The sequence below is a fragment of the Somniosus microcephalus genome, chromosome 4 (genome assembly GCF_052327205.1).
Source record: "Somniosus microcephalus isolate GS21.2 chromosome 4, FLI_Smic_1.0, whole genome shotgun sequence".
Taxonomy (NCBI): domain Eukaryota; kingdom Metazoa; phylum Chordata; class Chondrichthyes; order Squaliformes; family Somniosidae; genus Somniosus; species Somniosus microcephalus.
Window position 1 is genome coordinate 1,310,562 of NC_140990.1, and position 25,763 is coordinate 1,336,324.

The 25,763-nt window shown below is 43.9% G+C and overlaps 9 non-coding genes across 9 annotated transcripts; all 9 read right to left on the bottom strand.

Annotated features, from left to right (window-relative positions):
* Positions 1 to 4,070: 4,070 nt before the first annotated feature.
* On the bottom strand, positions 4,071 to 4,153 carry trnal-uaa (transfer RNA leucine (anticodon UAA)). Its single transcript has one exon. It is a non-coding gene; the product is annotated as a tRNA-Leu (tRNA).
* A 2,262-nt stretch (positions 4,154 to 6,415) lies between these two features.
* trnas-cga (transfer RNA serine (anticodon CGA)) lies at positions 6,416 to 6,497 on the bottom strand. Its single transcript has one exon. It is a non-coding gene; the product is annotated as a tRNA-Ser (tRNA).
* A 2,673-nt stretch (positions 6,498 to 9,170) lies between these two features.
* Positions 9,171 to 9,254, bottom strand: trnal-uaa (transfer RNA leucine (anticodon UAA)). Its single transcript has one exon. It is a non-coding gene; the product is annotated as a tRNA-Leu (tRNA).
* A 1,919-nt stretch (positions 9,255 to 11,173) lies between these two features.
* trnal-uaa (transfer RNA leucine (anticodon UAA)) lies at positions 11,174 to 11,256 on the bottom strand. The gene has a single exon. It is a non-coding gene; the product is annotated as a tRNA-Leu (tRNA).
* A 4,264-nt stretch (positions 11,257 to 15,520) lies between these two features.
* trnad-guc (transfer RNA aspartic acid (anticodon GUC)) lies at positions 15,521 to 15,592 on the bottom strand. The gene has a single exon. It is a non-coding gene; the product is annotated as a tRNA-Asp (tRNA).
* A 1,713-nt stretch (positions 15,593 to 17,305) lies between these two features.
* On the bottom strand, positions 17,306 to 17,388 carry trnal-uaa (transfer RNA leucine (anticodon UAA)). The gene has a single exon. It is a non-coding gene; the product is annotated as a tRNA-Leu (tRNA).
* Positions 17,389 to 19,156: 1,768 nt separating this feature from the next.
* trnal-uaa (transfer RNA leucine (anticodon UAA)) lies at positions 19,157 to 19,239 on the bottom strand. Its single transcript has one exon. It is a non-coding gene; the product is annotated as a tRNA-Leu (tRNA).
* A 3,088-nt stretch (positions 19,240 to 22,327) lies between these two features.
* On the bottom strand, positions 22,328 to 22,410 carry trnal-uaa (transfer RNA leucine (anticodon UAA)). Its single transcript has one exon. It is a non-coding gene; the product is annotated as a tRNA-Leu (tRNA).
* Positions 22,411 to 22,998: 588 nt separating this feature from the next.
* On the bottom strand, positions 22,999 to 23,080 carry trnas-aga (transfer RNA serine (anticodon AGA)). Its single transcript has one exon. It is a non-coding gene; the product is annotated as a tRNA-Ser (tRNA).
* Positions 23,081 to 25,763: the final 2,683 nt, after the last annotated feature.

Below are 25,763 nucleotides of genomic sequence, written 5' to 3' on the forward strand. Positions count from 1 at the left end.
TAAATGCGTTCTTTCCACATAAGCTGCTGGAATATCCAGGGCCTCCGCTCCTCAACTTTTGGGATGAAGAGTACAGACCCTGAATTCCTAAAAGCTATAAAAGACATTGATATAATTGTGTTAACAGAAACATGGTGCCAAAAGGACATGCCGACCCACTGTCCTCCAATGTACCATGAAATCATTGTGCCCTCAGTAAAGAACACTAAAACACGCAAGGGCAGAACCTCCGGGGGAATATTGGTGTGGTATAAGGGAGAACTGGACAAACACATCTCACCGGTAAAACAGGGGAAATCACACATATGGCTAAAACTAGATAAAAATATAGGAATAGCAAAAAAATATGTTTACTTATGTGCGATCTACATACCTCCAATAGATTCGCCATATTTCGAAGAGGAGTTATTTGATACTCTCCACATGGAAATCAGACATTTCCAGGCCCAAGGAAAGGTGATAATATGTGGGGACCTAAATGCAAGGACCGGTTGTGAACCTGACTTCATAGACCCACAGGGAAACAACCATGTGTTTGGCCAGACCCCTTTAGATGTCACACCAGCCATCGCAAATCGGAACAACCTTGATCGTGAAATAAACAAAAGCGGTAGGGAGGTAGTGCAACTCTGCCGAGCCTTAGGCCTGTACATAGTTAATGGTAGGTTCAGAGGGGACTCCCAAGGGAGACTCACATACTCCTCAACTCTTGGGTCTAGTGTGGTGGACTATACAATCACTGACCTGGACCCCTGCGATATCAACGCATTCACTGTCAGCCAACAATCCCCCCTCTCAGACCATAACCAAATAAATGTGTACCTTAAACTTTCTGCCCAAACTACAGACACAAAAAAGGAACACAGTAAGCTACATAAAATAAACCAGACATACAGATGGGCCCCAGACAGTGGAGATAAATTCATCACAGCACTAAATTCACCTGATCTCACAAGTAAAATTTCAAAATTTAAAGAAAATCTATATGAGATCACCAGAGATGGTCTAAACACGGCCATAGAGGATATAAATATGATCTTCCATGAGGCAGCTGTAAAAGCCGACCTCGTGAAACAGAAGAGGAAGCATCACAAAAGACAAAATAAAAATATGAAATGGTTTGACCACGAATGCAAAAATGCCAGAAAAGACCTGAGAAAAATATCAAACCAAAAGCATCGGCAACCAAACAATCCGGACCTACGTACTAGATACAATGAAACCCTCAAAAGATATAAACACACCATTAGGAACAAAACACAAAACTATACCCACAAAATACTCGAAGAAATTGAAAACTCCACCAATCCAAAACAATTCTGGGAAATGTGGAATAACCTGAGTACAACACAATTGCAAGCATTACCAATCCAAGATGGCGACATCTGGAGAACACATTTTGAAAACCTCTACAAAGACATCCCAAAAAACAAAACAAACCCAAGTCAACATCAGGTCACAGAAAAACTCCACACATTAGAAGCAACAATTAAAGACAACCAAAACCCTCTAGACTCCCCAATCACATGGAAAGAACTGGCCACAAAAACAAAATCTCTCCACCTAAAGAAAGCCTGTGGCCCAGACAACATCAAAAATGAAATGCTAAAGTTCAGCAATATGGAGATGCAGGGTGCGATACTCAAACTATTCAACATCATATTACGCTCAGGCTGTTTTCCCGATATCTGGTGCCAAGGACTAATCGCCCCCATATATAAAAGTGGAAACAAATCAGACCCAAATAACTACCGCGGCATCTGTGTCAACAGTTGTCTAGGGAAGTTATTCTGCAGTATTCTAAATAGTAGATTACTTGATTTTCTTAACAAACATAATATCCTCAGAAAAAACCAAATAGGCTTTCTTCCAAAACACCGCACCGCCGACCATATCTATACCCTTCACACCCTCATTGAAAAACATAAACACCAAACAAGAAATGGGAAAATATTCGCCTGTTTCATCGACTTCAAGAAAGCCTTTGACTCTATATGGCACGAAGGGCTCTATTATAAACTTCTTCAGTGTGGAATAGGGGGCAAAATCTATGACCTTATTAAATCAATGTATCTGAAAAACAAATGCGGGGTCAAAATTGGAGACAAACGCACCGATTTCTTCACCCAGAGAAGAGGCGTCCGGCAGGGCTGCAATTTGAGCCCGACCCTGTTCAACATATACATAAATGAATTAGCAGACATGCTGGAGCAAAGCGAGTCACCAGGTCTCCGTCTCCTGGATGGAGAAGTGAAGTCCCTGTTCTATGCGGACGACCTGGTTCTGCTGTCTCCCACAGAACAGGGATTACAGCAACAACTAGACCTACTCGACAAATACTGCCAAAATTGGGCTCTAACAGTAAATCTAAAGAAAACCAACATCATGATTTTTCAGAAAAGACCCAGATGTCAGGAAAACAAATACCAGTTTACCCTCAGTGATACCACTATAGGACACACTATGAGCTACACCTACCTTGGTCTAACTATTACAGCATCAGGGAGCTTCAGCATAGCAGTGAATGCACTAAAAGAAAAAGCCCGAAGAGCCCTATATGCAATAAAAAGAAAATTCTACAACATCCAAATCCCAATCAAAATCTGGCTCAAAATTTTTGACAGCATAATCCTGCCCATTGCACTGTACGGTAGTGAAGTATGGGGCCCGCTAAATCACCAAAGCTACACTAAATGGGAAAAACACACAATAGAAGCCCTACATGCAGAATTCTGCCAAAGCATCCTTCGCACCCAAAGAAAAACGCCCACAAATGCATGCAGAGCCGAACTAGGCAGATACCCACTGATAATAAACATCCAAAAACGAGCACTAAACTTCCTAAATCACCTCAAATCTAGCTCCCCAGACACCCTTCATTTCAAAGCCTTTCAGACCCAAGAGCTAAACCCAGAAAAGAGTCCCCTGAGTCAGCTGCTACTGTAACTAAGTACTCAGCCGGACCCTGACCAGCCCCAGACCAACACAGCCGTCCAAACACCAATCCGAGTGAACCAAATCATTAAACAATGCAAAGAAACCTACCTGGAACATTGGAACAAAATAACCGAAAACCAAAGCAGATTAGAATGTTACCGGGCCCTAAAAAGAGAATATAAACTGGCAGACTACCTCACGACCATCAGAGACACAAAACAGAGACAGACCCTCACCAGGTACAGACTAAGCGACCACCAACTGGAAATTGAAAAAGGCAGATACAAGAAATCCTGGCAGCCTAGAGAGAATAGAATATGCGATCAATGTCTGGCTGGCGAGGTTGAAACAGAAATGCATTTCCTCCTAAAATGCGAAAAATTCAACACATCAAGAAACATGTTATTCAACAAGCTAAGCCAAACAACCCCAGATTTCAAGGAATTGGATGATCTGTCAAAATTGAGATTAGTCCTAGGAGAAGGAGACAGACCATACCTTGGGGCTAAATATGCAACAACATGTCACAACCTGAGGACTGTTTCAAAGTAAGACTGTTTAAAATTAATATTGAACGTACCAAATGAAGTAGAAAGACTGTTTAAAATTAATATTGTTTAAAAGTAATATTGTATATACCCAACAAATGTCAAATCGATTGACACCTACAGAATGTTGGAAAACTGTACCTTTTTGCTATGTAAGCTTTGGCAATATGGTTCTCTGTAAACTTTCATGCCAACAAAGCATTTGAACTGAACTGAACTGACAGACAGAGAGAGAGACAGACAGAGAAAGACAGAGTGAGAGACAGAAAAGGAGGCGTATGACAAATGTGTAACAGAGAGAGACAGTAAGAGAGTGAGAGAATGAGAGGGAGACAGAGAGGCAGATAGTGAGACAGAGGAGGAGACTGAAGATATAAAAACACTTTAAGATTCCTTTTAGCTGAGAGTGACAGAGAGAGTGAGAGAAAAATGCAGATTCAGCAGATGAAAAATAGGACTTGTAGAATTACATATGAAACCTTTCCGCATCTATAAAAACCTCATTGTTTGTTTGATGGAGGTTCAGCAGTTGACAAAGAGTGTCACTGAGCAGGATAAAAGGAAATGTGTCTTAAATTAAAGAGTTACCAGGAGTGGGGTTCGAACCCACGCAGGTATAAACCCATTGGATCTTAAGTCCAACGCCTTAACCACTCGGCCATCCTGGTGCTGTTAGCTCCTGTGGGCTGTTTCTGTGAGAATCAGGGCTTGAAGCGCCAGCCTGCCACAGAGTTGAGTAAAGCAGAGATTTCCTCGGTGGCAGGACAGGTTAACAAAGCAGTTAAAAAAGCAGATGGGATCCTGGGGTTTGTAAATGGAGGCAGAGTGCACAAGCCAGGAAGTTACGGGAAATCTAAATAAAACACGTGTTCGGCCTCAGCTGGAGTATTGTGTCCAATTCTGGGGCAACACACTTTAGGAAGATGTGAAGGCTGAGGAAAGTATCCCCGCTTGTTACCTGAGTGATCGGCAGACACACACAGACAGAAGCAGAAAGCCACACATACACATCAACACAGACACACATATAGAGTGACTTAGACATCGAGAGATACAGGCAGAAACACTGTCGCTAATTTGCCTGATTGTTGTTCTATTTCCGACCATATATTTCGTGAATATTTGCACAATGAAAACGTGACAACTTGGAGGAGTCGAAAAATGTGGGATTTAATTCCGCCAAACTCAGGATTAGTTCTCCAGGGATTTGGTTACGTTTTGAAATGGGATGCAAAATGCTGGAATTGTAGTCGGCAGGATTCGAGCCTGCACGGGAGACCCCAATGGATTTCTAGTCCATCGCCTTAACCACTCGGCCACAACTACTGGGTCTGTGAGATTTTAAATGTTGCTCAGATAAAATCGCAATCATCCTTCGCTCTGGAGCAAAACAGCACTTCGCCCCGAAACAGTCGATGTTGAAGAAAGTTCTCAAAGAGACAACCCCCTCTCGCAATTTTTACTCTTCAATTTTTCACTGCAGCTCTTTTACTTGAAGCTGCACCAGGATACATCATTGCAGATTTTTAGAAATGCTTAATTCCCGACGGGGAATTGAAACCCCGTCTTCCAACGTAACAGGCGGGGATACTTCACTATATTTAACGAGGAACTGACGGAAGACACTCCTTTGCAGTCACTGCAAAAACGCAGAGCAAGAATGGCGCTGTGAACAGACCTGGGCTCATTCATCACACCCAGAGAGAGGAGTGAGCAAGGAGAGGGAAACAAAGAGCGAGAGAGACACGGAGAGAGAGAGAAACAGAGAGAGGCACAGAATGAGACACACACAGACAGAAAGACTGAGACACAAAGATACACAAAGGTAGAGAGGACAATGAGAGAGCCAGACAGAGAGAGCAACACACAGATAGACAGAGAGAGAGAAACAGAAAGATAGTGAGAGAGAGAGACAGACAGACAGAGAAAAACAAGTAGACAGAGAGACAAAAAAGGAGGCATATGACAAATGTGTAACAGAGAGAGACAGAAAGAGAGTGAGAGAGAGAGAGGTGGAGACTGAAGGATATAAAAACATTTTACGATTCCTTCTCTTTGTTAGTTGGGAGAGACAGCGAGTGAGCGAAAGTGCAGATTCAGCAGATGCCGAAAGACCACTTCAAGAATTACATATAAATATGAAATCTTTCTTTCCGTATCTATAAAAATCTCATTGTTTGTTTGATGGAGATTCAGCAGATGACAAACGAGTGTCACTGAGCAACATTTAACGAAATGGGTCTTAAATTAAAGAGTTACCAGGAGTGGGGTTTGAACCCAAGTGGGCATAAACCCATTGGATTTTAAGTCCAAGGTCTTAACAACTCGACCATCCTGGGGCTGTTAATGGGCGTGGACTGTCTCTGTGAGAATCAGGTCTTCAAGCCCCACCCTGCCACAGAGTTGAGCAGAGCAGAGATTCCCTCGGTGGCAGGACAGGTTAACAAAGCAGTTAATAAAGCAGATGTGATCCTGGGGTTTATAAATGGAGGCACAGAGTACACAAACCGGGAAGTTATGGTAAACCTAAATAAAACACTAGTTCGGCCCCAGCTGGAGTATTGTGTCCAATTCTGGGGAACCACACTTTAGGAAGGAGATGAAGGCTGAGGAAAGTATCCCCGCATGTTACCCGAGTGACCGGCAGACACACACAGACAGAAACAGAAAGCCACACATGTACACAGACAGACAGATAGAGTGACTCAGACATCGAGAGAGACAGACAGGTAGAGAGAAACACTGTCGCTAAGTTGTCTGATTTTTGTTCTATTTCTGACCGTATATTTGGTGAATACTTGCAGATCAATGAAAACGAGAAAAGTCTCGAGGTGTTGAACGTTGTGGGATTTATAACCGCCTAACTGAGGATCAGTTCTCCAGAGATTTGTTCACATTTTGAAATGAAATGGGATGAAAAATGCTGTAACCGTAGCCGGCAGGATTCGAACCTGCGCGGGGAGACCCCAATGGCTTTCGACTCCATTGCCTTAACCACTCGGCCATGACTACTGGGTCTGTGAAGTGTTTCCTCCCACGGTCCAAAGATGTGTGAGTTAGGTTGATTGGCTATGATAAATTGACCCTTAGTGTTTGGGGGATTAAATACGTGGGGTTACGGGGATAGGGTGGGATATGTGTTGGTGTAGGGGTTACGGGGATTGGGTGGGATATGTGTCGGTGCAGGCTCGATGGGCCGAAACGGCCTCTATCTGCACTGTGGGGTTTCTGAGATTCTGAGAAATGTTGCTCAGATAAAATCGCAATCATCCATCGCTCTGGAGCAAAACAGCACTCAGTCCCTGAACAGTCTCTGCTCAAGAAAATTGCCAAAGAGACAATCTCCCCTCGCATTGTTTCACTCTTCCATGTTCCTCCCTCGCTTTTTAACATTAAGTTACACCAAGAAATATAACAATTATTTTACACTGGAAAGACTAATTTCTCCCCATCACAGAATTGAACCTCTGTCAGCCGTGCAACAGGCGGCGATTGTGCACTGAATTGATGAGGAATTGACGAAAGTCACTGCTGGGCGTTCTCTGCAGAAGCTCAGAGCAAGAATGGCGCTGTGAACAGACCTGGGCTCATTCACCAGCCCCAGAGGGAGGAGTGAGCAAGGAGAGGGAACCAAAGAGCGAGAGAGACACGGAGAGAGGCAGAGAGAGAGAGAGGCAGAGAGAGAGACACACAGACAGTGAGAGACTGAGACAGAGAGAGACTGGCGAACAGTGAATGAGACAGAGAGGAAACCAGAGAGAGAGAGCTCTATACTAACGACGAACTGGTGCAGGAAGTTGTTATGACAGTAAATCTTTTAAAATTATTTTAGTTGATGTTTTTTCTATTCTACTTTCCCAAGGAGGTTTTAAGGAGTTGGCCAAAAGTTTAAAATTTTGCATTATAAAATCTTCCTCTTTGTCGGGGAATTGAACCCCGGTCTCCCGCGTGACAGGCGGGGATACTCACCACTATACTAACGAGGAACTGACGTATATAAAATCTGTCAGAGCAAGAATCGAGCTGTGAACAGAATTGGACTGAGAGAGAAAGAGAGAGAGAGACGGGACAAACAGAGAAAGGGACAAATAGTGAGACAGAGAGAGAAAGACAGAGAGATATTCAGAGAGATAAAGAGAGAGACAATGATAGATACAGAGAGAGAGAGACAAAAAAGGAGGCTTATGACAAATGTGTAACAGAGACAGAAAGAGAGAGTGAGAGAGACAAAGAGAGAGAATGAGAGGGAGACAGAGAGACCAGATAGTGTGACAGAGAGGGGTAGAGTCCGAATTCTCTTTCTCCTTGTTAGTCAATAGTGACAATTGAGAAAATGCAGATTCAGCAGATGCCAAAATAGCACTTTAAGAATTATAGTTAAATATGAGACAGAGAGAGAGAGAGAGAAGGTGTCGGGGAATTGAATCCTCACCACTCTACTATCAGGGACCTGGTAGAGGAAGTAGTTATACAGTGATTGAGACAAAGACTCGAACACACACACACACAGACATGTGTGTCTGCTCTCTATGTTTATGTCACATATTTACTAAGCTTTTCTGAGAGCCATGGATTCATAGAAACCTACAGCACAGAAGGAGGCCATTCGGCCCGCCGTGCCTGTGCTGTCTCTTTGAAAGAACAGTGTTGCTCAGTCCCACCCCCCGCTTTTTGTCCGTAACCCTGTTAATCTCTTTCTCTCTGTCACTCTCTCCCTCCTCCGCGCCCCACACAAAAGGGAGAGGGAAACAGAGAGAGAGAGAGAGCTCTATACTAACGAGGAACTGGTGCAGGAAGTGGTTATACAGTTCTTCATGTGCCAGTAAATCTTTTAAAATTATTTTGGTAGGCTTTTTTTCTGTTTTACTTTTCCAAGAAGGTTTTTAAGGAGTTGCCCAAATGTTTAAAATTTGTGATGTTGAAATCGCCCTCCCCATCGGGAAATTGAATCCCGGTCTCCACTGTGACAGGCGGGGATACTCACCACTATACTAATGAGGAACTGATATACTGGCTGCTGCTGGAATCGAGCTGTGAACAGAACTTGACAAATGAGAAAGACAGGGACAAAGAGAGACAGAGACAGACAGACAGACAGTCAGAGAAAGACAGAGAGAGACACACAGAGAGAAACAGACAGAGAGAGAAAACGACAGAGAGCCATACAGAGAGAGATAGAGAGAGAGACAGACAAAGAGAGAGACAGACAGAGAGACAGACACACAGACAGACAGAGACAGACAGACAGAGAGAAAGAGACAGAGAAAGACAGAGAGCCATACAGAGAGAGAGAGACAGAAAGAAACAGACAGATAGCCATACAATGAGAGATAGACAAAGAGAGAGACAGACAGAGAGACAGACAGAGAGAGAGACAGAGGGAAACAGAGAGAGAGAGAAAAAGAGAGTGAGAGAATGAGAGGGACACAGATAGTGAGACAGAGAGAGGTGGGGACTGAAAGATGTAAAAACATTTCACGATCCCTTCTCTTTGTTAGTTGAGAGTGACAGAGAGAGTGAGGGAAAAATGCAGATTCAGCAGATGCCAAAATAGGACTTGAAGAATTACATATGAGATCTTTCTTTCCATATCTATAAACATCTCATAGTTTGTTGCAGAATCAACTGATGACAAATGAGTGTCATTGAGCAGGATGAAAGGAAATGGATCTTAAATTAAAGAGTTACCAGCAGTGGGGCTTGAAACCACGTGGATATAAACCCATATGGATTTTAAGTCCAATGCCTTAACCACTCGGCCATCCTGGTGCTGGCATTATTCGCGCGCTGGCTCTGAGAGAATCGGGCCTTGAAGCACCAACCTGCCACAGAGTTGAGCAGAGCACAGAGAGACACACAGACCGACACACACATAAACAAACAGACGCAGAGAGACACACAGACCGACACAGAGAGGCACACAGACCGACACACACATAAACACACAGACACACAGACCAACACAGAGAGACACACAGGCAGACACACAGACACAGAGAGAAACACAGACCGACACAGAGAGACACACACAGACCAACACAGAGAGACACACAGGTAGACACACACACATGGCGAGACACACAGACCGACACAGAGACACACACAGGGACACACAGACAGACACACAGACACAGAGAGGATTTACTAGGATGATACCAGAAATGCGAGGGTATATATATCAGGAAGGTATGGACCGCTGCCAAATTAGTTTATACCCTGATTTGTCTCATTATTGTTCTATTAGCGACCATATATTTCGTGCATACTTGCACAATGAAAAAGTGAAAAACTTCGAGGTGTTGGATTTAATTCCGCCCAACTCAGGATTAGTTCCCCAGGGATTTGGTTACATTAAAAAATGAGCAGTGCTGGAACCGTAGTCGGCAGCAATCGAAGCTGTGCAGGGAAACACCCAACGGATTTCTAGCCCATCGCCTTAACCACTCGGCCACGACTACTAGGTCTGTAAGACTTTAAATGTTGCTCAGATAAAATTGCAGTCATCCATCGCTCTGAAGCAAAACAGCACTCAGTCCCTGAACAGTCTCGTGTCATGAAATTTCAAGAGACAATCTCCTCTCGCATGTTTTTTACTCTTCTGTTTATCACTGTAGCTTTTTAACATAAAGCTACACCAGGAAATATAAATACAGATTGACATCTTAAAAATGCTTCCACTCCATCGCGGAATTGAAAGCCGACCTCGGGAGTTGCAGTTCGAGATAGTTCACTATATCTGACGAGGAACTGATGGATGGCGTTACTGTGCAGAATCGCAGAGCAAGAATGGCGCTCTGAACAGACCTGGGCTCATTCTCCAGCCCCAGAGGAAGGAGTGATCAACAACAGAATGACAGAGAGAGAGAGAGAAACGGAGGCGTATGACAAATGTGTAACAGAGAGAGACAGAAAGAGAGTGAGAGAATGAGAGGGAGACAGAGTGACAGATAGTGAGATTCTTGTCGTAGATTTCGTCAACTCTTGCAGATCAGTTGAAATGTCGAGCTGTTACAATCCATGGAACTTTAAGCCTTGTAATTGACGATTAAACCGACTGGGAGTTTGTTTAATTTTGAAATGCTGCCCAGTGAGAAACGTAATGGTTCACATCTCTACACCAGGTGGGCACCAAGAATCTAGTCTCAAATCCAAAAGTGGATTTTTTCTGTTCTGTAGAGAATGATTTTAAGAAGCTTTATAAATGTTTAAAATTGGGGTTGTTAAAAATTGCCCGCCCCATCGGCGAATTGAACCCCAGCCTTTCAAATAATAAGCAAGGACACTCACCATTATACTAATGAGGAATTAACACGTGCAGAGTCGGTCAGAGCAAGAATCGAGCTGTGAACAAAACTGGACAAATGAGAACGACAGAGACAGAGAGAGAAACAGAGAGAGAGAGACAGGGACACAGAGAGAGACAGTCAGAGAGAAACAGACAGAGAAACAGACAGAGAGTGAAAGACAGAGACAGACAGAGAAAGACAGAGAAGGACAGACAGAGACAGACAGAGAGATACAGAGAGAAAAATGCAGATTCGGCAGATGCCAAAATAGGACTTGAAGAATTACATATGAGATCTTTCTTTCCATATCTATAAACATCTCATTGTTTGTTGGAGAATCAGCTGTTGACAAGCGAGTGTCACTGAGCAGGATGAAAGGAAATGGATCTTAAATTAAAAAGTTACCAGGAGTGGGGTTCGAACCCACGTGGGCATAAACCCATTGGATCTTAAGTGCAACGCCTTAACCACTCGGCCATCCTGGTGCTGGTGCTGTTGACAGACTGTCTTTAAGAGAATCGGGCCTTCAAGCTCCACCTTGCCACAGATTTGAGCAGAGAGAGACACACAGACACAGAGACACAGAGACAGACACAGAGAGGGTACAGAGAAGATGTACAAGGATGATACCAGAAATCCGAGGGTATACATATCAGGAAAGGATGGACCCCTGCCAAATTAGTTTAAACCCTGATTTGTCTGATTGTTGTTCTATTTCCGACCGTATATTTCTTGAATATTTGCACAATGAAAAAGTGAGAAACTTCGAGGTGTTGGATTTAATTCCACCCAACTCAGGATTAGTTCTCCAGAGATTTAATTATATTTTGAAATGAAAAATGCTGAAACCGTAGTCGGCAGGATTCGAACCTGCGCGGGAAAACCCCAATGGATTTCTAGTTAATCGCCTTAACCACTCGGCCACGCCTACTAGGTCTGTAAGCCTTTAAATGTTGCTCAGATAAAACCGCAATCATCCATCGCTCTGGAGCAAAACAGCACTCAGTCCCTGAACAGTCTCCGCTCAAGAAAATTCTCAAAGAGACAATCTCCTCTCACATGTTTTTTACCCTTCTGTTTATCACTGTAGCTTTTTAACATAAAGCTACACCAGGAAATAGAAATACAGTTTGACATCTTAAAAATGCTTCCACTCCATTGTGGAATTGAAAGCCGACCTCGGGAGTAGCAGTTGGGGACAGTTCACTATTTCTGACGAGGAACTGATGGATGGCGTTACTGTGCAGAATCGCAGAGCAAGAATGGAGCTCTGAACAGACCTGGGCTCATTCACCAGCCCCAGAGGGAGGAGTGATCAACAGGAGAATGAAAGAGAGAGAGAGAGAGAGAAATGGAGGCATATGACAAATGTGTAACAGAGAGAGACAGAAAGTGAGTGAGAGAATGAGAGGGAGACAGAGAGACGGATAGTGAGACAGAGGTGGAGGCTGAAAAATATAAAAACATTTTACGATTACTTCTCTTTGTTAGTTGAGAGTGAGCGACAATGCAGATTCAGCAGATGCCAAAATAGCACTCTAAGAATGACATAAAAATATGAAATCTTTCTTTCCGTATCTATAAAAATCTCATTGTTTGTTTGATGGAGATTCTGCAGATGACAAACGAGTGTCACTGAGCAGGATGAAAGGAAATGGGTCTTAAATTAAAGCGTTACCTGGAGTGGGGTTTGAACCAACGTGGGTATAAACCCATCGGATCTTAAGTCCAACACTTTAAACACTCAGCCATTCTGGTGCTGTCTGAGTACGTGTGAACTGTCTCTGTGAGAATCGGGGCTTCAAGCCCCACCCTGCCACAGAGTTGAGCAGAGCAGAGATTTCCTCGGTGGCAGGACAGGTTAACAAAGCAGTTAATAAAGAAGATGCGATCCTGGGCATTATAAATAGAGGCACAGAGTACACAAACCAGGAAGTTATGCCAAACCTAAATAAACGACTAGTTCGACCCCAGCTGGAGTATTGTGTCCAATTCTGGGGAACCACACTTCAGAAAGGAGGTGAAGGCTGAGGAAAGTATCCCCGCTTGTTACCCGAGTGACCGGCAGACACACACAGACAGACACACATGTGCACAGACAGACACACACATCAAACACAGACACACACATAGAGTGACTTAGACATCGAGAGAGACAGACAGGTAGAGAGAAACACTGTCGCTAATTTTTGTTTTATTTCTGACCGTAAATTTCGTGAACACTTGCAGATCAATGAAAACGAGAAAAATCTCGAGGTGTTCAAAGTTGTGGGATTTAATATCGTCTCATTCAGGATTAGTTCTCCAGGAATTTGGTTATATTTTAAAAAGAAAAATGCTAGAACCGTAGTCGGCAGAATTCGAACCTACGCAGGGAGACCCCAATGGATTTCTAGTCCATCGCCTTAACCACTCAGCCACAACTACTGGGTTTGTAAGATTTTAAATGTTGCTCAGATAAAATCGCAATCATCCATCGCTCTGGAGCAAAACAGCACTGCGCCCCGAAACAGTCTATGTTGAAGAAAGTTCTCAAAGAGACAATCCCCTCTCGCAATTTTTACTCTTCAATTTTTCACTGCAGCTTTTTTACTTGAAGCTGCACCAGGATACATCATTGCAGATTTTAGAAATGCTTAATTCCCGACGGGGAATTGAAACCCCGTCTTCCAACGTAACAGGTGGCGATACTTCACTATATTTAACGAGGAACTGACGGAAGACACTCCTTTGCAGTCACTGCAGAAGCACAGAGCAAGAATGGCGCTGTGAACAGACCTGGGCTCATTCACCAGACCCAGAGGGAGGAGTGAGCAAGGAGAGGGAAACAAAGAGCGAGAGAGGCACGGAGAGAGACAGAAACAGAGAGAGGCACAGAGTGAGACACACAGAGACAGAAAGACTGAGACACAAAGATAGAGAGGACAATGAGAGAGCCAGACTGAGAGAGCAAGACACAGATAGACAGAGAGAGAAAGACAGAGAGAAACAGAAAGACACTGAGAGAGAGAGACAGACAGAGAAAAACAAGTAGACAGAGAGACAAAAAAGGAGGCGTATGACAAATGTGTAACAGAGAGAGACAGAGAGAGGTGGAGACTGAAGGATATAAAAACATTTTCCGATTCCTTCTCTTTGTTAGTTGGGAGAGACAGAGAGTGAGCGAAAGTGCAGATTCCGCAGATGCCGAAAGACACTTCAAGAATTACATATAAATATGAAATCTTTCTTTCCGTATCTATAAAAATCTCATTGTTTGTTTGATGGAGATTAAGCAGATGACAAACGAGTGTCACTGAGCAAAATGTAAGGAAATGGGTCTTAAATTAAAAAAGTACCAGGAGTGGGGTTCGAACCCAAGTAGGCACAATCCCATTGGATTTTAAGTCCAAGGTCTTAACAACTCGACCATCCTGGGGCTGTTAATGGGCGTGGATTGTCTCTGTGAGAATCAGGTCTTCAAGCCCCACCCTGCCACAGAGTTGAGCAGAGCAGAGATTCCCTCGGTGGCAGGACAGGTTAACAAAGCAGTTAATAAAGCAGATGTGATCCTGGGGTTGAAAAATGGAGGCACAGAGTACACAAGCCAGGAAGTTTTGGTAAACCTAAATAAAACACTAGTTCGGCCCCAGCTGGAGTATTGTGTCCAATTCTGGGGAACCGCACCTTCGGAAGGAGGTGAAGGCTGAGGAAAGTATCCCCGCTTGTTACCCGAGTGACCGGCAGACACACACAGACAGAAACAGAAAGCCACACATGTACACAGACAGACACATAGAGTGACTCAGACATCGAGAGAGACAGACAGGTAGAGAGAAACACTGTCGCTAATTTGTCTGATTTTTGTTCTATTTCTGACCGTATATTTGGTGAATACTTGCAGATCAATGAAAACGAGAAAAGTCTCGAGGTGTTGAACGTTGTGGGATTTAAAACCGCCTAACTGAGGATCAGTTCTCCAGAGATTTGTTTACATTTTGAAATGAAATGAAAAATGCTGGAACCGTAGTCGGCAGGATACGAACCTGCGCGGGGAGACCCCAATGACTTTTCACTCCATCGCTTTAACCACTCGGCCATGACTACTGGGTCTGTGAAGTGTTAAATGTTGCTTAGATAAAGCAATCATCCATCGCTCTGGAGCAAAACAGCAGTCAGTCCCTGAACAGTCTCCGCTCAAGAAAATTCCCAAAGAGACAATCTCCCCTCGCATTGTTTCACTCTTCCATGTTCCTCCCTCGCTTTTTAACATTAAGTTACGCCAAGAAATATAACAATTATTTTACACTGGAAAGACTAATTTCTCCCCATCACAGAATTGAACCTCTGTCAGCCGTGCAACAGGCGGCGATTGTGCACTGAATTGATGAGGAATTGACGAAAGTCACTGCTGGGCGTTCTCTGCAGAAGCTCAGAGCAAGAATGGCGCTGTGAACAGACCTGGGCTCATTCACCAGCCCCAGAGGGAGGAGTGAGCAAGGAGAGGGAACCAAAGTGCGAAAGAGACGGAAACAGAGAGAGACTGGGGAACAGTGAATGAGACAGAGAGAGAGAGACTGGGGAACAGTGAATGAGACAGAGAGGAAACCAGAGAGAGAGAGCTCTATACTAATGGCGAACTGGTGCAGGAATTTGTTATGACAGTAAATCTTTTTAAATTATTTTAGTTGATGTTTATTCCATTCTACTTTCCCAAGGAGGTTTTAAGGAGTTGGCCAAAGGTTTAAAATTTTGAATTATAAAATCTTCCTCCCCGTCGGGGAATTGAACCCCGGTCTCCCGCGTGACAGGCGGGGATACTCACCACTATACTAACGAGGAACTGACGGATGCACAATCTGTCAGAGCAAGAATCGAGCTGTGAACAGAATTGGACTGAGAGAGAAAGAGAGAGAGAGACGGGACAAACAGAGAAAGGGACAAATAGTGAGACAGAGAGAGAAAGACAGAGAGATATTCAGAGAGATAAAGAGAGAGACAATGATAGATACAGAGAGAGAGAGACAAAAAAGGAGGCTTATGACAAATGTGTAACAGAGACAGAAAGAGAGAGTGAGAGAGACAAAGAGAGAGAATGAGAGGGAGACAGAGAGACCAGATAGTGTGACAGAGAGGGGTAGAGTCCGAATTCTCTTTCTCCTTGTTAGTCAATAGTGACACTTGAGAAAATGCAGATTCAGCAGATGCCAAAATAGCACTTTAAGAATTAGAGTTAAATATGAGACAGAGAGAGAGAGAGAGAACGTGTCGGGGAATTGAATCCTCACCACTATACCATCAGGGACCTGGTAGAGGAAGTAGTTATACAGTGCTTGAGGCAAAGACTCGAACACTCACACACACACAGACATGTGTGCCTGCTCTCTATGTTTATGTGTATGTCACATATTTAATAAGCTTTTCTGAGTTTCATGGATTCATAGACACCTACAGCACAGAAGGAGGCCATTCGGCCCGCCGTGCCTGTGCTGTCTCTGTGAAAGAGCAGTGGTGCTCAGTCCCACCCCCCGCTTTTTGTCCGTAACCCTGTTAATCTCTTTCTCTCTGTCACTCTCTCCCTCCTCCGCGCCCCACACGGAGGAGAGGGAAACAGAGAGAGAGAGAGAGAGCTCTATACTAACGAGGAACTGGTGCAGGAAGTTGTTATACAGTTCTTCATGTGCCAGTAAATCTTTTAAAATTATTTTGGTCGGCTTTTTTTCTGTTTTACTTTTCCAAGAAGGTTTTTAAGGAGTTGCCCAAAGGTTTAAAATTTGTGATGTTGAAATCGCCCTCCCCATCGGGAAATTGAATCCCGGTCTCCACTGTGACAGGCGGGGATACTCACCACTATACTAATGAGGAACTGATATACTGGCTGCTGCTAGAATCGAGCTGTGAACAGAACTTGACAAATGAGAAAGACAGGGACAAAGAGAGACAGAGACAGACAGAGAGACAGTCAGAGAAAGACAGAGAGAGACACACAGAGAGAAACAGACAGAGACAGGGAGAGAAAACGACAGAGAGCCATACAGAGAGAGATAGAGAGAGAGACAGACAAAGAGAGAGACAGACAGAGAGACAGACACACAGACAGACAGAGACAGACAGACAGAGAGAAACAGACAGAGAAAGACAGAGAGCCATACAGAGAGAGAGAGACAGAAAGAAACAGACAGATAGCCATACAGTGAGAGACAGACAAAGAGAGAGACAGACAGAGAGACAGACAGAGAGAGAGACAGAGAGAAACAGAGAGAGAGAGAAAAAGAGAGTGAGAGAATGAGAGGGACACAGATAGTGAGACAGAGAGAGGTGGGGACTGAAAGATGTAAAAACATTTCACGATCCCTTCTCTTTGTTAGTTGAGAGTGACAGAGAGAGTGAGGGAAAAATGCAGATTCAGCAGATGCCAAAATAGGACTTGAAGAATTACATATGAGATCTTTCTTTCCATATCTATAAACATCTCATTGTTTGTTGGAGAATCAGCTGTTGACAAGCGAGTGTCACTGAGCAGGATGAAAGGAAATGGATCTTAAATTAAAAAGTTACCAGGAGTGGGGTTCGAACCCACGTGGGCATAAATCCATTGGATTTTAAGTCCAACGCCTTAACCACTCGGCCATCCTGGTGCTGGTGCTGTTGACAGACTGTCTCTAAGAGAATCGGGCCTACAAGCTCAACCTTGCCACAGATTTGAGCAGAGAGAGACACACAGACACAGACAGACACACAGACAGAGAGGCACACACACAGACACAGGCAGACACACAGACACAGAGAGGGTACAGAGAAGATTTACAAGGAGATACCAGAAATCCGAGGGTATACATATCAGGAAAGGATGGACCCCTGCCAAATTAGTTTAAACCCTGATTTGTCTGATTGTTGTTCTATTTCCGACCGTATATTTCTTGAATATTTGCACCATGAAAAAGTGAAAAACTTCGAGGTGTTGGATTTAATTCCGCCCAACTCAGGATTAGTTCCCCAGGGATTTAATTATATTTTGAAATGAAAAATGCTGGAACGGTAGTCGGCAGAGATTCGAACCTGAGCGGGGAGACCCCAATGGATTTCTAGTTAATCGCCTTAACCACTCGGCCACGCCTACTGGGTCTGTAAGTCTTTAAATGTTGCTCAGATAAAACCGCAATCATCCATCGCTCTGGAGCAAAACAGCACTCAGTCCCTCAACAGTCTCCGCTCAAGAAAATTCTCAAAGAGACAATCTCCTCTCACATGTTTTTTACTCTTCTGTTTCTCACTGTAGCTTTTTAACATAAAGCTACACCAGGAAATAGAAATACAGTTTGACATCTTAAAAATGCTTCCACTCCATCGCGGAATTGAAAGCCGACCTCGGGAGTAGCAGTTGCGGATAGTTCACTATATCTGATGAGGAACTGATGGATGGCGTTACTGTGCAGAATCGCAGAGCAAGAATGGCGCTGTGAACAGACCTGGGCTCATTCACCAGCCCCAGAGGAAGGAGTGATCAACAACAGAAGGACAGAGAGAGAGAGAGAGAGAGAGAGAGAGAAACGGAGGCGTATGACAAATGTGTAACAGAGAGAGATAGAAAGAGAGTGAGAGAATGAGAGGGAGACAGAGTGACAGATAGTGAGATTCTTGTCGTAGATTTCGTCAACTCTTGCAGATCAGTTGAAATGTCGAGCTGTTACAATCCATGGAACTTTAAGCCTTGCAATTGACGATTAAACCGACTGGGAGTTTGTTTAATTTTGAAATGCTGCCCAGTGAGAAACGTAATGGTTCACAGCTCTGCACCAGGTGGGCACCAAGAATCTAGTCTCAAATCCAAAAGTGGATTTTTTCTGTTCTGAAGAGAATGATTTTAAGAAGCTTTATAAATGTTTAAAATTGGGGTTGTTAAAAATTGCCCGCCCCATCGGCGAATTGAACCCCGCCCTATTCAAATAATAAGCAAGGACACTCACCATTATACTAATGAGGAATTAACACGGGCAAAGTCGGTCAGAGCAAGAATCGAGCTGTGAACAAAACTGGACAAATGAGAACGACAGAGACAGAGAGAGAAACAGAGAGAGAGACACAGGGACACAGAGAGAGACAGTCAGAGAGAAACAGACAGAGAAACAGACAGAGAGTGAGAGACAGAGACAGACAGAGAGAGACAGACAGAGTGACAGACAGAGAAACAGAGAGAGACAGACAGAGACAGACAGAGAGGGACAGACAGAGAGAGACAGAGAGAAAAATGCAGATTCGGCAGATGCCAAAATAGGACTTGAAGAATTACATATGAGATCTTTCTTTCCATATCTATAAACATCTCATTGTTTGTTGGAGAATCAGCTGTTGACAAGCGAGTGTCACTGAGCAGGATGAAAGGAAATGGATCTTAAATTAAAAGGTTACCAGGAGTGGGGTTCGAACCCACGTGGGCATAAACCCATTGGATCTTAAGTCCAACGCCTTAACCACTCGGCCATCCTGGTGCTGGCGCTGTTGACAGACTGTCTCTAAGAGAATCGGGCCTTCAAGCTCCGCCTTGCCACAGATTTGAGCAGAGAGAGACACACAGACAGAGAGGCACACACACAGACACACAGACACAGAGAGGGTACAGAGAAGATTTACAAGGAGATACCAGAAATCCGAGGGTATACATATCAGGAAAGGATGGACCCCTGCCAAATTAGTTTAAACACTGATTTGTCTGATTGTTGTTCTATTTCCGACCGTATATTTCTTGAATATTTGCACCATGAAAAAGTGAAAAACTTCGAGGTGTTGGATTTAATTCCGCCCAACTCCGGATTAGTTCCCCAGGGATTTAATTATATTTTGAAATGAAAAATGCTGGAACGGTAGTCGGCAGGATTCGAACCTGAGCGGGGAGACCCCAATGAATTTCTAGTTAATCGCCTTAACCACTCGGCCACGCCTATTGGGTCTGTAAGCATTTCAATGTTGCTCAGATAAAACCGCAATCATCCATCGCTCTGGAGCAAACCAGTACTCAGTCCCTGAACAGTCTCCGCTCAAGAAAATTCTCAAAGAGACAATCTCCTCTCACATATTTTTTACTCTCCTGTTTATCACTGTAGCTTTTTAACATAAAGCTACACCAGGAAATAGAAATACAGTTTGACATCTTAAAAATGCTTCCACTCCATCACGGAATTGAAAGCCGAACTCGGAAGTTGCAGTTAGGGATAGTTCACTCTGTCTGATGAGGAACTGATGGATGGCGTTACTGTGCAGAATCGCAGAGCAAGAATGGCGCTCTGAACAGACCTGGGCTCATTCTCCAGCCCCAGAGGAAGGAATGATCAACAGGCGAATGAAAGAGAGAGAGAGAGAGAGAGAGAGAAACGGAGGCGTATGACAAATGTGTAACAGAGAGAGACAGAAAGAGAGTGAGAGAATGAGAGGGAGACAGAGTGACAGATAGTGAGATTCTTGTCGTAGATTTCGTCAACTCTTGCAGACCAGTTGAAATGTCGAGCTGTTACAATCCATGGAACTTTAACCCTTGTAATTGACGATTAAACCGACTGGGAGTTTGTTTAATTTTGAAATGCTGCCCAGTGAGAAACGTCATGGTTCACATCTCTACACCTGGCGGGCACCAAGAATCTAGTCTCAAATCCAAAAGTGGATTTTTTCTGTTCTGAAGAGAATGATTTTAAGAAGCTTTATAAATGTTTAAAATTGGGGTTGTTAAAAATTGCCCGCCCCATCGGCGAATTGAACCCCGGCCTTTCAAATAATAAGCAAGGACACTCACCATTATACTAATGAGGAATTAACACGTGCAAAGTCGGTCAGAGCAAGAATCGAGCTGTGAACAAAACTGGACAAATGAGAACGACAGAGACAGAGAGAGAAACAGAGAGAGAGACACAGGGACACAGAGAGAGACAGTCAGAGAGAAACAGACAGAGAAACAGACAGAGAGTGAAAGACGGAGACAGGCAGAGAGAGACAGACAGAGTGACAGACAGAGACGGACAGACAGAGACAGACAGACAGAGACAGACAGAGAGAGACAGACAGAGACAGACAGAGAGAGACAGAGAGAAAAATGCAGATTCAGCAGATGCCAAAATAGGACTTGAAGAATTACATATGAGACCTTTCTTTCCATATCTATAAATATCTCATTGTTTGCTGGAGAATCAGTTGTTGACAAGCGAGTGTCACTGAGCAGGATGAAAGGAAATGGATCTTAAATTAAAAAACTACCAGGATTGAGGTTCGAACCCACGTGGGTATAAACCCATTGGATCTTAAACCCAACGCCTTAACCACTCGGCCATCTTCGTGCTGGCATTGTTTGCAGACTGTCTCTAAGAGGATCGGGCCTTCAAGCTCCACCTTGCCACAGATTTGAGCAGAGAGAGACACACAGACAGACACAGAGAGACGCATAGACAGACAAACAGACAGACACAGACCGACACAGAGAGACACACACATAAACACACAGACACAGACAGACACAGAGAAGGTACAGAGAAGATGTACAAGGATGATACCAGAAATGCGAGGGTATACATATCAGGAAAGGATGGACCCCTGCCAAATTAGTTTAAACCCTGATTTGTCTGATTGTTGTTCTATTTCCAACCGTATATTTCGTGCATACTTGCACCATGAAAAAGTGAAAAACTTCGAGGTGTTGGATTTAATTCCGCCCAACTCAGGATTAGTTCCCCAGGAATTTGATTACATTTTGAAATGAGAAACGCTGGAACCGTAGTCGGCAAGATTAGAACCTGTGCAGGAAAAGCCCAATGGCTTTCTAGTCGATGGCCTTAACCACTCAGCCATGACTACTGGGTTTGCTAGTTTTTAAATGTTGCTCAGATAAAATCGCAACCATCCATCGCTCTGGAGCAAAACAGCTCTCAGTCCCTGAACAGTCTCCGCTCAAGAAAATTCTCAGAGACAATCTCCTCTCGCATTGTTTCACTCTTCTGTTTATCGCTGTAGCTTTTTAACATAAAGCTACACCAGGAAATAGAAATACAATTTGACATCTTAAAAATGCTTCCACTCCATCGCGGAATTGAAAGCCGACCACGGGAGTAGCAGTTGGGGATTGTTCACTATATCTGACGAGGAACTGATGGATGGCGTTACTGTGCAGAATCGCAGAGCAAGAATGGCGCTGTAAACAGACCTGGGCTCCTTCACCAGCCCCAGAGGAAGGAGTGATCAACAAGAGAAGGACAGAGAGAGACACAGAGAGAAACGGAGGCGTATGACAAATGTGTAACAGAGAGAGACAGAAAGAGAGTGAGAGAATGAGAGGGAGACAGAGAGACAGATAGTGAGACAGAGGTGGAGACTGAAAAATATAAAAACATTTTACGATTACTTCTCTTTGTTAGTTGAGAGTGAGCGAAAGTGCAGATTCCGCAGATGCCAAAATAGCACTCTAAGAATGACATATAAATATGAAATCTTTCTTTCCGTATCTATAAAAATCTGATTGTTTGTTTGATGGAGATTCTGCAGACGACAAACGAGTGTCACTGAGCAGGATGAAAGGAAATGGGTCTTAAATTGAAGAGCTACCTGAAGTGGGGTTCGAACCAACGTGGGTTTAAACCCATCGGATCTTAAATCCAACACTTAAACCACTCAGCCATTCTGGTGCTGTCTGAGTACGTGTGGACTGTCTCTGTGAGAATCGGGGCTTCAAGCCCCACCCTGCCACAGAGTTGAGCAGAGCAGAGATTTCCTCGGTGGCAGGACAGGTTAACAAAGCAGTTAATAAAGAAGATGTGATCCTGGGCATTATAAATAGAGGCACAGAGTACACAAACCAGGAAGTTTTGCCAAACCTAAATAAACGACTAGTTCGACCCCAGCTGGAGTATTGTGTCCAATTCTGGGGAACCACACTTCAGTAAAGGAGGTGAAGGCTGAGGAAAGTATCCCCGCTTGTTACCCGAGTGACCGGCAGACACACACAGACAGACACACATGTGCACAGACAGACACACACATCAAACACAGACACACACATAGAGTGACTTAGACATCGAGAGAGACAGACAGGTAGAGAGAAACACTGTCAGTAATTTTTGTTTTATTTCTGACCATAAATTTCGTGAACACTTGCAGATCAATGAAAACGAGAAAAATCTCGAGGTGTTCAAAGTTGTGGGATTTAATATCGTCTCATTCAGGATTAGTTCTCCAGGAATTTGGTTATATTTTAAAAAGAAAAATGCTGGAAACGTAGTCGACAGGATTCGAACCTGCGCGGGGAAACCCCAATGGATTTCTAGTCCATCGCCTTAACCACTCGGCCACGACTATTGGGTAGGTGATGAGTTAAATGTTGCTCAGATAAAATCGCAATCATCCATCGCTCTGGAGCAAAACAGCACTCAGTCCCTGAAAAGCCTCCGCTCAAGAACATTCTCAAAGAGACAATCTCCTCTCGCATTTATTTAATCTTCCATGTTCCTCCCTCGCTTTTTAACACGAACCAATTTAATTACTATTTCACATCTTAAAGACGCATTTCGCCCCATCGCAGAACCCCGCTCACCAGGCAGGGATACTCCACTAAATTGACCAAAGTCACTGCTGGGCGTTCACTGCAGAAGCTCAGAGCAAGAATGGCGCTGTGGACAGACCTGGGCTCATTCACCAGAGCCAGAGGGAGGTGTGAGCAAGGAGAGGGTATCAAAGAGCGAGAGAGACACGGGGAGAGGCAGAGAGAGAGAGACACAGAGAGAGAGAGAGAGAGAGAGAGAGCGGGAAACAGTGAGTGAGACAGAGACAGAGAGAGAGAGAACCTGTCGGGGAATTGAATCCTCACCACTATACTCTCAAGGACCTGGTAGAGGAAGTAGTTATGCAGTGTTTGAGACAAAGACTCGAACACACACACACACTGACATGTGTGCCTGCTCTCTATGTTTATGTGTAAGTCACATATTTAATAAGCTTTTCTGAGTGCCATGGATTCATAGAAACTTACAGCACAGAAGGAGGCCATTCGGCCCGCCGTGCCTGTGCTGTCTCTTTGAAAGAGCAGTGGTGCTCAGTCCCACCCCCCGCTTTTTGTCCGTAACCCTGTTAATCTCTTTCTCTCTGTCACTCTCTCCCTCCTCCGCGCCCCACACAAAAGGGAAACAGAGAGAGAGAGAGAGCTCTATACTAACGAGGAACTGGTGCAGGAAGTTGTTATACAGTTCTTTATATGAGAGTAAATCTTTTTAAATTATTTTGGTAGGCTTTTTTTTCTGTTTTACTTTTCCAAGGAGGTTTTTAAGGAGTTGCCAAAAGGTTTAAAATTTGAGATGTTAAAATCATCCTCCCCATCGGGAAATTGAATCCCGGTCTCCACTGTGGCAGGCGGGGATACTCACCACTATACTAACGAGGAACTAACATACTAACTGCTGCAAGAATCGAGCTGTGAACAGAACTTGACAAATGAGAAAGACAGGGACAAAGAGAGACAGACAGAGAGGCAGACAGAGAGACAGACAGAGACAGACAGACGGAGAGAAACAGACAGAGACAGATAGAGAGAAACAGACAGAGAAAGACAGATAGCCATACAGAGAGAGAGAGACAGAAAGAAACAGACAGATAGCCATACAGTGAGAGATAGACAAAGAGAGAGACAGACAGAGAGACAGACAGAGAGAGAGACAGAGAGAGAGAAAAAGAGAGTGAGAGAATGAGAGGGACACAGATAGTGAGACAGAGAGAGGTGGGGACTAAAAGATGTAAAAACATTTCACGATCCCTTCTCTCTGTTAGTTGATAGTGACAGAGAGAGTGAGGGAAAAATGCAGATTCAGCAGATGCCAAAATAGGACTTGAAGAATTACATATGAGATCTTTCTTTCCATATCTATAAACATCTCATTGTATGTTGGAGAATCAGCTGATGACAAACAAGTGTCACTGAGCAGGATGAAAGGAAATGGATCTTAAATTAAAGAGTTACCAGGAGTGGGGTTTGAAACCACGTGGATACAAACCCATATGTCTTTTAAGTCCAATGCCTTAATCACTCGGCCATCCTGGTGCTAGCCTCATGTGCGCTGGCTCTGAGAGAATCGGGCCTTGAAGCCCCAAAGTTGAGCAGAGCAGAGAGAGACACACAGACCGACACACACACAGGGGATTTACAAGGATGATACCAGAAGTGCGAGGGTATATATATCAGGAAGGTATGGACCGCTGCCAAATTAGTTTATAGCCTGATTTGTCTGATTATTGTTCTATTAGCGACCATATATTTCGTGCATACTTGCACAATGAAAAAGTGCAAGGTGTTGGATTTAATTACGCCCACCTCAGGATTAGTTCCCCTGGAATTTGGTTACATTAAGAAATGAGTAGTGTTGGAACCATAGTCGGCAGGTTTCGAACTGTAACCAGGCAGAACCATCAATGGATTTCTAGTCCATGGCCTTAACCACTCGGCCACAACTACTAGGTCTGTGAAACTTTAAATGTTGCTCAGATAAAATTGCAATCATCCATCGCTCTGAAGCAAAACAGCACTCAGTCCCTGAATAGTCTCGTGTCATGAAATTTCAAGAGACAATCTCCTCTCGCATGTTTTTTACTCTTCATTTATCACTGTAGCTTTTTAACACAAAGCTACACCAGGAAATAGAAATACAGTTTGACATCTTAAAAATGCTTCCACTCCATCGCGGAATTGAAAGCCGACCTCGGGAGTTGCAGTTGGGGATAGTTCACTATATCTGACGAGCAACTGATGGATGGCGTTACTGTGCAGAATCGCAGAGCAAGAATGGAGCTCTGAACAGACCTGGACTCATTCTCCAGCCCCAGAGGAAGGAGTGATCAACAACAGAAGGACAGAGAGAGAGAGAGAGAGAGAGAGAGAAACGGAGGCGTATGACAAATGTGTAACAGAGAGAGACAGAAAGAGAGTGAGAGAATGAAAGGGAGACAGAGTGACAGATAGTGAGATTCTTGTAGATTTCGTCAACTCTTGCAGATC